A 9265-nucleotide genomic window follows, 5' to 3' on the forward strand; every position below is an offset into this window, starting at 1 on the left:
GTTAAGTTAGAAAGTATGCTCACAACTCTAGAGTGCTAGAGAGGGTCAATTATGCGTACCTCGGCTTATGAGGGTATTGGGGCTTTTATAGTGGCTTGAGATTGACATCCCTTCCTTGATGCGGAAGTCTTTTCCTTATAGGACTCTTCCTGTGGAGTCCAAAACGTGATGAACAAGTCTCCTCCTTACGCGGAAGATTTTTACCAAGTATACCAGATTTCCGAAGTCCTACTAGCGCAAGGACTCTATTTGGGCTCTTACGAGAATGGGCCAAAATATCCCTCCTTAGGGGTTCAGCAGGCCCATGGATAACTAGCCCAGCATAATTCAGCCCGTCCATGTCCGGCCCGTTCACATCAAGTCCGTCCATATAGGGCCCGTGCAAATGATGGATCCGTCTATTCGGGCTTAAGAGATTTTTCCCCTTTCAGAAACATACCCAGGGAAAATAAATTTTAACATAAAGTCATTATGTAAAAACTCAAAGCTTCGAAGAAGAAGAAAACTAAATAGAACTTAGTTTTCTTATTGACAAGTAAAAGTGATTACAAGCAACTGAGAATATAGATAGAAAATATCTAATCCCTTATATATAGAATTATGGAAAAGAAAGGAGCAAAAACTAACTAACTAACTTCCCTGATTAAGTGGGAAAACAATTTTAATCTAACCACTAATCACAAGCTAACACGTGGACTTAGTTAATAACAGAAATGGGAACTAATCTATCTAGGTGATACGGCAGTGTTTTACTAAAACAATTACTAAGGAGATTGCAAAATGGTGTCGTGTCAATAAGTGCCATAAGCTTCTCATTTACATAAAACTACTTTGCTTCTTCTTTAGTCTTCTTTTGCGTTTTGTGCTATGGACATGTATCTCAATTTTCAACACATTATAAACTTAATTCACTGCAGAGTAATAATGTGTCAAATTTTAGTTTAGCCACGTGGTCTAAGGAATTAGCGGACTAAATGGCATATGTACGAAACTTTAGAGAACCAAAATTAATCTAACTAAATAATTAAAGGTAAAAACTTGTTTTACACAATACATGATAAATTCCAGAGTTTGATATTGTTTTTAAGTTATGTTCTTGTAACAATTCATGTTGACAAATGTTCATAGTATGCTTGGACAAATTTTTTTTATTGAAATATTTTATTTTAAAAAATAAATTATATATATATATATATATAAAGTGAAGACTTAAAAAAAAAAAAAACTATAGATTAGTTAAGAATAATAAATAAGCGGACATGCATGTTAAGCTAAAATAAACAAATCTATACTATTGCTTTACAAAAATAACATAAATTTGATTCTAAATTAATTATATAAAAAAAGACCTACATAAATTGTACTTGGTGTAATAACTAGATATTTTTACATTAGTAAGTAGAATCATGCCTTTAAAAATAAAATAAAAAATTGAAGTTTTAATGTGCAAAAACCATACATATAATATATATATATATATATATTTATATTTTTGGTTAACCTACATATAATATATTGAATACGTTACTACTTTGTCGTAGATTTTCTTTTTCAAACTTACCTTTATTATTACTATTACTAATATTTTGATAGGTGTATATGATAGAGAATTTCAAACTATAGTTTTTTTTTTTTTTAAAATAGAACAAGTCATTNATGCTTGGACAAATTTTTTTTATTGAAATATTTTATTTTAAAAAATAAATTATATATATATATATATATATAAAGTGAAGACTTGAAAAAAAAAAAAAACTATGGATTAGTTAAGAATAATAAATAAGCGGACATGCATGTTAAGCTAAAATAAACAAATCTATACTATTGCTTTAAAAAAATAACATAAATTTGATTCTAAATTAATTATATAAAAAAAACCTTCATAAATTGTACTTGGTGTAATAACTAGATATTTTTACATTAGTAAGTAGAATCATGCCTTTAAAAATAAAATAAAAAATTGAAGTTTTAATGTGCAAAAACCATACATATAATATATTGAATACGATACTACTCTGTCGTAGATTTTCTTACATTTGGATATTGCTTCACAATTACATGAATAACTTGTTATTTTTTAAACTGATCTTTATTATTAATATTACTAATATTTTGATAGGTGTATATGATATAGAATTTCAAATTATAGTTTTTTCTTTTTCAATAGACCAAGTTATTAATCAATTTTGGTCGGTAAGATTTGAATTTCATATCTCACATTAAAAAATGAAAGATTTTAACGGTTGAATTAACTCGCATAATAACATAAATTCACTTTTCAAATGAAAATTTTCAAAAAAAAGTAAAACCCCTCGACGCTCACTCACAGCATGGCGCTTGTAGGAATAAGCGAGGGCCATCTTGGACTGCATGTAACCGCCATTGGCAGCGAAGTGATGGAACAGTAAAGCTTTGTATTTGTTCCTCTCTCCCATCATTCCCGTCCCGCACAGAAACCCTTGCACCGACCTCGATCGCGTGCGCATGCATGTCTCTCAGATGTGGCTGCATCGATCTCCGACACAGCCTCCTCCATCACCCGCGCGTAGCCCGAGCTCGCCGCCGAGACCATCTTGGCGACTCCAGAGGTGTACATCGAATCGAGCTCCGAAACAGAGACAGGATTGGCGTAGCTGGAGTCAGGCTCGAAGACTGAGCGCCAGGAGCCAGGGTCGAACTCGTCCCACTTAGCCAAGTAGTCATCAGAAGAGGATGTGGCGGTGACTGAGAGAGGATAGAGAGAGAAAATTAGGAGAGAGAGTATGAGATTTTGGATTGCCATAGGCATTGTTTTGATTGATCAATGATGTTCGAGCAGTAGAAGAAGAGGAGAAGAAATTTTAGGATTTCTGGGAATGGGTAAAATATGTTGGAGAGACATGGTAGTTATCAAAATTATTGACATAATTCATCAAAAAAAATCACTGATGTAGATTTTTGACTGTTCCATGCATGCAGGTTCTCTGTACTAAAAGTTGGAGCAACGCGTTCGTTTGGAACAACATTTTTTTTTTTTTTGGATAAGCACAGTTTTCTCTTTTGTACGTGGACTCGTTTATCTAATTTGTATCGCTACTGAATTTTCAAGGAAATTGAGCCTATTTTAAGAATCCTAATGCAGCATTTAGCAAAAACTCCCAATACCACATGCCAAGTAACAGGCGAGTGTTTGATTGTTATGCCATAGTTTTGACTTTGAGTACCTTATTTGCTAAATATGAAAAGATTAAGGGGTTAGGATTTCAAGGGTATTTAATTTGGTTTGTTTATAATTGAATGTGGAAGTGTGGGTGAGATGTAGGATGGGTTCTCAAGGATAAATGGCTTAGGGATTGATTGTAATGCCATAATATTTTAGAATGGATCGGAGCTAGCTAGAGAGAGATGTTGACACGGCGATGGGATTAAGGTTTGAGTGCATGCATGAGTTGAAAGATGGAATGGGTTGTAACTACTTTAAAAGAGTCACTTTTGTCCAATTGAGACCTGTTCTAGGGAGTCTTTTTCTCAAAGTAAAAGATTATAAAATCTATCAACAATTTAGCACTCAATGAATGGAAAATAGGTTACATGTACAGAAACAAGTTGTGAACAACCAACTCAGGGTTTGTGTGTTCCATGATTGCCTCTCCCATTGGTGGTCCTTATGTCGGAGCTCAAGGTTAGTATGACGTTTAATTTGTTATGCTAGTTTAAGTGATTTACACTTATTCAAAGGCAATTATCTAACTTCAAGGGAGAGGTTATAGGTTTGGCAGTGCCTAACTTAGCTTGATATGACTTTTATGTGAAGTGTCCAAGTTAACAACGAGAATAAGGAAATAACCTAAATTAACAAGTTTAAGATAACAAAACCTATTCAAAGTGATATGCACTTGACTTGATAATAAGCCGTTTCACAAACTTACGAGCATGAGAGTCTCTTACAAGCCTACACATTTTTTTTTTCTTTCTATAGGAAAACTAAAACTTTGTTAATTAACAAAAGACGACATCATGATGAAGAGTTTGTTCCAGAAAATAAGGACTCTCTTCCATTCAAACTAAATAATCAACAATGTCAACAGCATGTTTAGCTAAAATATAAGCTAGTTTATTTCCTTTCCTAGGCACATGAGCAAACCTTACATAACGAACCTCCTAGCAAGAGTCTAGAATTCCATACACAGTAAGAGCTACCACAGCAGGGGAAGGAGATAATCCAACATAAACATTTAGAGAATCACCTTCTAAATTAAATTCATGTAATTCCACATTCATTGTAAACTAAAGGCCACCTTCAAAAGCTTTTGCCTCAATGTTTTGATACCGATTGTTTTGATAAAAAATGGCAAAATTTGCCAAACAATATAATTCTGGAAACATTTTAGGTGGATGACATGCGTTCAAAGTTAATTAGTTATTTGGACTGTTTTTTGGAAGCCGATTTCAAGAAACTCGACTTCTAGCCAAAATTGATTATAGTAAACTTGTCTTGCAGCCAAAATCGCTTTTTTTTTTTTTTTAATCCATTTTCGGTAGGAAGTCGAGTAACTCGAAAGTCGATTTTGCTATAGTCGACTTCCACTGAAAGTCGATTTTGCTGTACTTGACTTCAAAAAACAGTCTAATTAACTGATTAACTTTGAATGCATGCCATCCGCCTAAAATGTTTCCAGAATTATACTGTTTGGCAAATTTTGCCATAAAAAAGAGATGATACTTTGGATTTCTGTGACTAATTTTGTTCTTAATGTGCGTTTAGATATCGTTTATTTTGCTGAAAACTAAAAATTAAAAATATTGTAGCAAAATAATTTTTAAATGTGTGAATAGTACCATGGAACTCATTTTAAAGGAAAGTTTTGTTGAAAAAAGAAGTATTTGGGTTCTGTGAATAGTGCACGAGACCCACTACAGTCTTGAAATGCGCTTCTCCCAAAAAAAAAAAAAAAAAGCCAGACACAAACGCGCACGGCCAAAACGCAATCCAAACGGGCCTTCAATGTTGAAATATCTCTCCCTATTTATACTCGAGGCTCAGATAGTTAGCCTTGTCCTTCTGCTAGTGTCATGTTCTTATTGCTTCCATATCTATAAGGCTCCGCTTGGGAGTTCATAAAGGAATGGAATGGAATAGAATGAGATGATCATAAAGGAATGAAAAGGAATGAAATGTATTTAAGTAAGGGAAAGGAATGGAAAAGAATGGAATGGAATGAAATTAAATAACCTTGACTGGATGTTTTCAAATAGAGGAATGGAAAGGAATCAAAATGAATGGAATGTAAGTAATCTTGTTTGGGAGCAACATGGAGGGAATGAAATGGAATTATTTTATGACAATATTATTATTAGACCCCTATTTTAAAATAAAGAGTTGAATAAATAAGGGTATTTTCGGAGTTTTAGTAAAAAAATCATTAAATCTAATTCTATTCCCTCCCATTCCTCCAAATTTCGAGGGGAATGAAAATTTGAGGTTTTAAGGGAATAGAGAGGAATGAGTATTCCCTCCTACTCATTCCATTCCCTCCTACTTAAACTCCCAAATAAGGGAATGAACTTTCTATTCCCTCCATTAAAACTCCCAAACAAGGGAAGGAAAAAATATTCTAAAATTATTCTTTTTATTCATTTCCATTCCATTCCATTCCTTCCTTCCAAGCGGAGCCTAAATTTCGGCTAAAATACCTTCTAGTAATTGCATCAATCTCAAGGTAACTGTTTGTATTCACGTGCATCTCACGTGCACCCATTTAGACAAAACCACCCAAGATAATCGGTATGTTAATTTGTTACTTGTCTCCTACATGGCCTACTCTTATCTTGCCAAATGTGCAATCAATAAAATTAAGGAAAATTTATATTTTACCACCTAAACAATATCCAAAATTATACTTTACACCCTATACTCCTATCCTTCTCGAATGAATGTTTTGCACCATAAATTATGACTATTGTTACATTTTATACTCCAACATTATGTTTGCTATTAACTCGGAAGAAAATCCAAAGTTTATGGTGCAAAGTGTAATAATTGATAGTTTAGGATGGTAAAGTTTAATTTCTTATTTATTTTTTAAGGAATTGAGAAAATGAGCAATTGAGTCTTTTCAGGCAGTATCATACTTTTCCATTCAAGTTAACTCCAAACTTAATGTTATGGTGCAAAGTGTAACGAGTGTTATTGTTTGGAGTGCAAAAAGTTTATTAAAAAAGTTTAAAGTACAAAGTGTTATAAATGATATAGTTTAGAATGGTAAAATGTAATTTCTCCTAAAATTAAATATTTGGTATAACGTGCATTACATGGTGGACAGAATTTAGTTACAAAATTAGTTGTAACTTTAGACTACAAACTTACTTAATATCTTTTTATTGGAGGTAAATTTTGACAAATCCAACATTGGATTACATCTTCTTCTTATATTCTCCATACTTGCAAAATTTCAAGAAAATTAAAGATTAATAACTATGTCATCAATAAATTTTTTAAATTGCAAGTTTTTGTAATTTAAAATTATGCATAAAATATAAGTTTATAAATTATATAATAAATAATATCCAATTGACACAAAATTTAAGATATATGTTAAGAGCATAAAAAATATGCAATTAATGGTTAGATTTTTAAAATATGTTGTAATATTTATTTTACTGAGTGAATTTGTAGCCTTAAGTTATAACTAAATTTTGTCATTACATGACAATCTAAAAAGCCCATACACATATAATTTTAGTAAAAAACAAATGTACCTTCAAATCGAAATAAAATAGGTAGGATTTCAACTTCCAATAAAATCTCTTGTTTTTGAATAACATATTTATGTTCAAATCTCACCCTATACCAAATATCAATTGATATGTTAGTAAAAAAAAAAAAATGATATGTTAGCTTTATCCTATATAAAATGGGAACGAGGGAGGAGTANTGGATTTTATTGGTTAATGTGAGAAATTTAGCGATCAGAGGTTACTTAGTGTGGAAATTGAGGTGTTAGTTTTGAATCTCTGTTGAATTGGCTTTGTTTGGTTGGTGAGAAAATGTGAGGGGGAAATGAGTAGTTCTAGGTTAGTTTGTGTGAAAATTTAGGTTTTAGTTGATTGAAACTCTGTTGTGTTGCTTTATTGTTTGGTTATTGAGAAAATGTAATGGCAAAAAAGCGATTCTAGGTTATTTTGTTTTGAAATTGAGGTTTATAAAAGTAATCCAATTCTTAGTGCCAGTTGTCCTTCAAATTTCATATTTGTTGAGTTTTTGGTAATTCATGAATGTTTCAATAGTATAGACTTGTGAACTGGCTGAGGCCGTAGCTGAATGTTTCAATTCTTAGAGCTGTTCGTTCTTTGATCTTACATTTTGTGAATAAATTATAGCATAGATTTTTTGATAAGTGATTTGTAGCATAGATTTGTGGGTTCTATTGGGTAACGTGGGAAAAAGAACAATTAGAGTTTGTTTAGTGTGGAAATTGAGGTGTTAGGTTTGAATCTCTGTTTGTGTTGCCTTTTATTTGGTTAGTGAGAAAATGTGAGGTGAATCAAAATACCAATTTTGATAATTTTGAGTAAAAAATTTTGTTAATTATGTTTGTGATGATTTGTAATGTAATAAACTATTAATATTAATAGCTATTCCATTGAGCTACTTAGTTGATTGTTTCTTTCATGATAGATAACTTTTATGTTTGCCTCATATGGAGATTTTTACAGATAATTTGTTTTCTTTTACTTCGAAACAGAAATAAAAGTACAGAGTTTAGACCTTCCGGGAAGATTGGTTTGGGTACAACAGAGGTACTACATCTCTAGAGAACTATTCTTTTTTTTACAATTCTTTATTTTGAAATTGATAAATTACAAATTGTCTCAAAAGTTTAAACGGTTAGGAAATGGAAAATTTAATTACTTGACCATTATTTTCACTCTCCCTTACATGTGAACCATATTCTCTCTTGAACCAAATGTTAAATGCATTTTGGTTTTGATCTTTTGTTTAGTTTTTTATTTGTTACAGATATGTGAAATGCAAATTTATGTTGTATCCTCTGTAATTTATAATTGTTCATGTATTGTGGCAGATACCATTTTCCATGTTTTTGAGACAGCCAGGAAAAGACAACCTAGAAAGATTTTATGAGACCTTCCATGGATTCAATATCAATGCTCAGGTAGGCGAGATTTTAAGCCGAATGCCTTTGTCAAATTTCACTTCAGATATTATATCACATTGACCTTTTCAAACAAAAGTTCAAGCAAACTGGCAACAAGAAATTAAAACTGGACTTGAAGAAAAGACCATCTTAATTAATCACATAACCTATAATTCTTATCACATTTATTTCGAACTCACCTACGACGGGTAATTATTGGATACTCCCGAAATACTATAAATGCATATTTCTCTCTCTCACATAATTGTGGGTCCTACTAATTAAATTCATGGTGAAACTCACAATTTATGTGAGAGGGAGGAGTACGTATTTGTTGTACTTCCGGAGTATTCAATAATTTTTTACTTACAGCAAACCAAATTTTACTTCAAGGAAACGTGTGAGGTTCGGCCTTTCCACTTGTCAGGGTCTCTCTCTCTCTCTCTCTCTCTCTCTCTCTCTCTCTCTCTCAAATATGCCATTAACTATGAAATTTCAAAGTCGTCCCACAATGAAAGTGTATTGCTCAATCAATGGATCATCCATCTATTTATATGCTTCCTTCCTGTAATAACAATTCACAAACGAGAGAGAGAGAGAGAGAGAGAGAGAGAGAGAAATGACTCAAATGAGACGTGAAGATGACGATATGATAGAACTTCACAAGACACCAGGAAGGTGGTGTAGAGATGATACAAAAATGAAAATAACGATTCAAGGAGGAGATGATATTGTTGATCTCCACAACGCATCAGCAATTGGTTGTACAACCACATTGAAAAGTTTGATCGATAAAGACCCACCCATCCTTCATAAAATTTCTTTGACCACCATTAGTGAAACCCCATTACACATATCAGCTTTGCTTGGCCATCTTGATTTCACTAAAACTCTTATAACTCAAAATCCTCACCTAGCTGTCGAATTGGACTCCCACAAACGTTGTCCCCTTCATTTGGCTTCCTCTAAGGGCCACGTCGAGATTGTTCAAGAACTATTAACTATATATGAAGATGCATGCTAGTTTCATGATCAAAATGGGAGAATTCCTCTCCATTATGCAGCAATGAGAGGACGAGTTGAAGTTGTGGAGAAGTTGATTATTGCATGACCTGATTCAATTCGGGTTG

At 32.6% G+C, this 9265-nt stretch overlaps 1 long non-coding RNA gene across 1 annotated transcript; it reads left to right on the forward strand.

Moving 5' to 3' along the window:
- The first annotated feature begins 6920 nt into the window (after positions 1 to 6920).
- LOC136069253 (uncharacterized) lies at positions 6921 to 8195 on the forward strand. The gene is made up of 2 exons (XR_010630482.1): positions 6921 to 7779; positions 8064 to 8195. It is a non-coding gene; the product is annotated as an uncharacterized LOC136069253 (long non-coding RNA).
- Positions 8196 to 9265: the final 1070 nt, after the last annotated feature.

Source organism: Quercus suber, unplaced genomic scaffold, assembly GCF_002906115.3.
Source record: "Quercus suber isolate HL8 unplaced genomic scaffold, Cork oak 2.0 scaffold_158, whole genome shotgun sequence".
Lineage (NCBI taxonomy): Eukaryota > Viridiplantae > Streptophyta > Magnoliopsida > Fagales > Fagaceae > Quercus > Quercus suber.